Below are 5827 nucleotides of genomic sequence, written 5' to 3'. Positions count from 1 at the left end.
ACCAATGGGAAAAGAGGAATTGGGTTGAAACATTTAGCACACACACACACACACACACACACACACACACACACACACACACACACACACACACAAACACACAGAGACACACACATGCCTGTGCCAACTGGCTTGCTTCCTTCAGTCCCCTGCGCTCTCTCTCTCTCTCCTGTATGTATGCGTGTGGCCTAAATGTCACCACACATCACACTCCTCACTGTTTGTACAAGTATCATGATGTAATTAATCGTCTTTGATTGTAGCGTGTTCACCTCATTTGTCCGAGACGTGGACCTGCACGCGTCCGTCTGTGATTCCCTGGATGTGTGCGTGTTGGAGCATATGTCTCGTGCTGCATTTATTCATAGCCTCTGGATAAGATATGTCCTGCCTGCCTGGTTTAATTTTTAGCTGGAAGCAAAGATTTGAGGTCAGTCCCCTGCAGGGCCTCTACCACACACAGCTCATCAGAAATATCCCAACTTCAGGCAAAAATGTGGAGGGAACAAGCTCGTTCATCTCCGTAACGCCTGAATTTAACACAAGCCTGCGGGGGTCGGAATGTAATAACAGAAAAATGCATTGAGGAAGAATACTCCAGCTTTACTAGCTTAGAAACGTTAAACTTAAGCCTGATAAAAAAAAAAAGACACTCTTGGAACTAACTGAAAGTATAAAACCTGAAGTGATTTGACCTCATGATCCTCTGCCAGCATGCAGATGAAATCATTTGCAATTGTGCTCACTTTCACATGAGCTAAATTGTATACGTACTTGAACTAAGTTGACAGAGAATTAATTGACAGTTGCAGCCTTTCAACAGTGACTATCATCTTATTGTATGTTAACTTGTTATATTGACTGAAAAATAGGCAATAGGTTAAATGGTATGGAATATGATCCGTATGACCCTCTGCACATTGCCCATTTATCCTACAGTAGGCAATAAGGCTGGTAGCGCTGTAGGAATTTATGCTGTGTCTGAAATCATCCACTCACTCTCTACTCACTAGATAGGGACCACTAGTGAGCTATGTAGGGAAAAGTCACATTTCGGACACTGCTAAAGCTATCAATTACATCGCTAGCTAGCTGTGATTTGTGCCGTAGCAGCGTGGTACAAACACATCAAATTCACAGTTTATTGCATAGCTAAGAAACGGGCAAAACGGGCCCCCCTATAGCTCACCTGGTAGAGCGGGCGGCCCATGAACAGGGGCTGTAGTTCCCCGATGCAGCGGTCGTGAGTTCGAATCCCGCTCACGACCCTTTGCTGCAGGTCGGTCCCCATTCTTCTCCCCCCTTTCCTGTCTCTCTCTACTACTCTAAATAAAGGCAAAGGCCAAAAAAATATATTAAAAAAAAGAAACGGGCAAAACAAAACTGAACAAAGCATAAACGGGAAATTACTTACATTTTAATGACACTCTCGCTTGTCTAGTTTGCATTTCCTTTTGCGCAATGCATGACGGTCCATATTGCTCGGTTGGTGACCATCGGCTGTACGTGACTTTTCACGGTGCATTGTGGGATATTTTGAGTGCACTATATAGGGTGTAGCATTTGTAACTTAACATTCGGACAACCCTTACAAAACGGCAAACACTCAATGTAGTGCACTATGTAGGGTATAGTGGGTGATTTCGGGCACAGCCTTAGACTTTAAACAGCTAAATGTACCGCTGGATGAACAAAATATATCCTGCATCTTAGCTTTTATATAGGGTGTTCCTATTATATCTTTTACGTTGTCCTACATTGTTTGTGTCCATGGATGGGGTTGTACCACTGTGGCTCTATTGTGGTGTGAAGGTTTAAACAGAATCTGCACAGCAAGGACAAAATGATGATTTTTAAACAGCTGCAGTTGAAATAGAGACAATTTTTTTTAGCCCAAAGCGGTTCTTCTTACATCACTGACTCACGCTGTCTGAGTGGTTATTATTCATTTTAACTCCATCAATTACTCAGAAACACACTAAGCCTTTTGTCCCGTGGAGACCCAGCAAAAACCGGCGATCACTTTTCAGTTGTCACCAGCGAGTATGCATCTGGTTAAAACTGAGCAGAACAAGCTTGGTTTTATTAGTCTTTCATGAAGCCAAATGGCAGTGAAGGAATTTGTGATACCCCATCTGGCTGGACAGAGCGGGGTGTTACCTGACACTGTGTGTGTGTGTGTCAGTCTCATGTGCACGTAGGTTTTGTAGCCCCCCTCCTCTGCCAGCTGTTCGACTGTATTACCACCACCGACACAAGGCCCCAAATTCTCACGGTCACCTTTTAACGCACACACACACTTTCTCACAAAACTCACCCCCTCGTCCCCTTTAGAACAACTGGAGTGCACGACCCTCCACTTGCTCTATTACACACACACACACACAGAGACAGAGATTCCAGTGATAGGCTTTTCTGATAAGGTTTTATATTGCGACTTTAATGTCATTGAGTCCCTGTGGAACAATGCCGGGTCTGTTTAGCACCCAGAAACAATATCCTCCATTTAATGTGGAGCCTAATCTCATTAACTCATAACCTGTGCTGCCGGACTTCACTGCGAGGTTTCGTTCATTCATCCGGACAAAGACGATCAATGTGAGACATCTCAGACGCAGCAGGACACAAAGAATCCCAAAATGCCTGCCCTCATACATTAGATGAAGCAAAACTAGGCAAAATTTCTGTTGTCTGTTAATTCTACATATTACTTACGAGATTAAAACTGCTCCACTGTTATTAATTGAAAAACAGAAAAATCTTCATTTCCTCTACAGGTAATTAAATGTCTGGCATTTATGGGCATTAAATGGGCAATTGAACGACTCACATTGTCCCAGTCATTTATAGAGCATTTAATTCGACTGGTAGGTAATGAAGTGTGTGGTCCTGTTAAAATGTTCAACGCAAAGATATTCTCTCTCTCTTTGTTTTTTCCTGCCATCCTGCTAATGGTCCTCTGCTTAGTTTCCAACGAATCAAACGGAGGCTGTCAGGGGAAGATAAGGCGAGTGTGAGAGAAGTCGAGCGTACTAATTTAACCAGCTGACACTCCACACAGCTGAATGCTATATAAGTTATAGTCTGGCCCCTATAGGTATGTGCCTGTGAGTGTGTCTGTGCATGTGCTTGTAAGGCTGAGGTCAACAGGTGTCACGTTTTCTGTGACACGGATGTCGTGTGTTCACCAGTGATCAGTTATGGCAGTTGTCGTCCTTTCACTTAGTAGAAAATATTTAACAGTAGTTAGTTTTATTTGTTGTGGAGTGCAGGAATGCTGTTCATTATGTGATGACAGTGGGCTGCATTGATATGCTGAAGGAGAGGCGCTGCTCAGAAATAAGAAACCAAGGATGGTTGAATTCTGCTGTTTTAGATGTTGGTTAACCACTTTGGTCATATGTGAAATAGTTCAACAACTATTGGATAAATTGCAGGGTAAATTCTGTAGACTTTTGTGGTCCTTGGAGGATGAATTCCAATGCCTTTGTCAAGCTCCTCACTTTTCAACTCCCACCAACGTGAATTTTTTCAGTGAAATGTCTCGACAGCTATTGGATGGATTATCTTGATGTTATCTCCCCCCTAGACGATCAAGGCTAAACTCTGGTCATCCCCAGACTTCTCATCTCGGTGGACGTTTTAACTTATCCAGTGAAATATCTCAGCATCTACGCGGTAGATTTGCACTATGTCTGGTATAGACATTTATGGTTTCCAAATGATGCATCCCACTGACTTTGATGATCTCCTGACTTTTCGTGTCGCGCTATCATCAGGTCAAAGTTTTATTGGTCCAAACTGGTAAAACTGATGACATTCCAATCATTCTCAACTGTACTTTGTTGCCATTACAACGTAAGATTGTAAACACAGTAAAACGTTGCCATGTCACCGTTCTGAACATAATAGCATACTAATGTTAGCGTAGCTCAAAGCACCGCAGAGTTGAAGTAAAACCTCGGGACAGTGCTTTTCCTAACCTTGAGTTCGTGAGCATTTGCACATCTGAGGAGATAGTCTGTTGTGAAACTACTTTACAAGGACAATAATACACACAATACTACTGAGTTTGTATGAAATGCGTAGATACAACCTACTGCGTATGTGTGGAACAGCAGCCTTTCAAGCAAACTCAAACAAACTAGAAAAGTAGTATAATAACAACCACACATCCATGATGTCCCTGTATTCATCTGCAAGAGAGTAGAACCAAGGCTACACAGAGCTGCTAGTGAAGCTGAAAGACTAGTCATTAGGATAGAAATGTAGTTCTGCTTCTTGTTGTATGAGGGTGGTGAAGCTTGTTGAAATCAGATGCTTTGTATGCCATGTATCCACTCCAACAACCATAGCTTTTGCTGGGCTATGCAAAAATTACATCATTAGGTTACATTAGTAACACTAGCTCACATGACATGCACAAACTCCACACACCTCAGGCATCACTGTGTGACCTAAAAAATGGACCTCTCTCTCTCTCTCTCTCTGCCTCTGTCTCTCTCTTTTAATCAGACTTAAAATGCATCCAAAATAGCCAAAGCAAATTATTTATAAGTGAGTTCAATTGGGAATAAGAAACCAACAAAACAGAAAGCATCAAGTGTCGCATAAAATGCATTTACAGCATCACCGTCCACTGCAGTGTTTCGCTGTCGATATTGTCAAATGCCAGATGTGTAGAAATCACCCAATCTTATACTCTGTGCTCTGGCACTAAATTAAGTTGATACATAGTTTGTTTTTAACTGAAAAAAATGATAAAATTGTGGGGATTTTTCTAAAAAATAAACTCATATGGCCTCATTTGTCAGGCTCTTCATGTATGGATACATTCACAGTCCCTTATAGACACTTTCTCTCTTGTGGTTTGAACACGCAGGCTTTCTGTTGCTAAAGGAACCCAGGGCTTAATTTAATAGGGCAACAGTAATAACATCTACTGTTAAAAATCAGTTCGTATCGGTGTGAATGCAATCCTTCGGTTGCATTTGCACCAATAAGGATTCGGGCTAAATCAGCCCCAGGAGTCTTGTAATCCAACACGGTGCTATTCATTAGCGTTCGGCTGGGACTGGCTCACTTATCCCAAGTCTAATAACAGTGAGCCGCCTTCAGTGAATCCACCCTGCAGCATCTCCATCACAAAAAAAAAATAAAAAAGCACCATCCAAGGCTATTGCTGTATGAAAACAATAATAAAAAGTAGTGACATTTCACTTGAATTCAGTGCAGTTAAAATACAGGCTGCCTAGTTTACAAACCGCAGTACTAAAACTCTCTGCCCACACGTCTATGTTTGATTGAAAGCAACAAGTTCACGGCCCCTCTCAAGGGGTTACTGAAAGGCCTTCAAGGAAACACAAGAGATTGGTAACTAAAGAAGGAAGCCAACAGGTCATAGCCAAGTAGATAGACTGAAACATTAAATTTCAACACTTCATCACAAAATCACTCCCACAATAAGCCCAACATGATGGATTGATGAAAGAAGATATGAGGAGACACACTGGGCTGTCAGGAAGATGAGAGCTGCAATTTCAAGACCTTTGCCTTTGTCCACTTTCTTATATGGAGGCCTGGTTTTATTTCTGAAACCTTTAAAAGTGGCATTGTGCTGATAGTGGTGTCAATGAAGATCCCTGCTTGTATGTACAACATAACTTAAAGTAATAATATAAACAACACATTTTCACTACCAGAGCGAATGCCACTGTTTGCATGTTGTCAAACTACCTGCTGCATAATTTGAATTACACGTTTGTTAGGTCAGGTGCCAGCTGTTAGCGTTCACCCAACAGACAAGTGAGAACTAATGATCGTCAGT

At 42.0% G+C, this 5827-nt stretch overlaps 1 protein-coding gene across 1 annotated transcript in view; it reads right to left on the bottom strand.

Annotated features, from left to right (window-relative positions):
• coa6 (cytochrome c oxidase assembly factor 6) overlaps nucleotides 1–3399 on the bottom strand; it is a 28131-nt gene extending 24732 nt beyond the window's left edge. The window contains exons 1-2 of the mRNA XM_008297669.1: nucleotides 3389–3399; nucleotides 295–308 (exon numbers count right to left, since the gene is read on the bottom strand). The gene's annotated coding sequence lies outside the window, so the exon portion shown is untranslated. The remainder of the gene's footprint in view (nucleotides 1–294; nucleotides 309–3388) is intronic.
• Between the last annotated feature and the right edge of the window lie 2428 nt (nucleotides 3400–5827).

Source organism: Stegastes partitus, unplaced genomic scaffold, assembly GCF_000690725.1.
Source record: "Stegastes partitus isolate 25-593 unplaced genomic scaffold, Stegastes_partitus-1.0.2 Scaffold1234, whole genome shotgun sequence".
Classification (NCBI taxonomy): domain Eukaryota; kingdom Metazoa; phylum Chordata; class Actinopteri; family Pomacentridae; genus Stegastes; species Stegastes partitus.
Note: the sequence above shows the minus strand (reverse complement) of the source record. Positions and strands in the feature narration are given on the sequence as shown.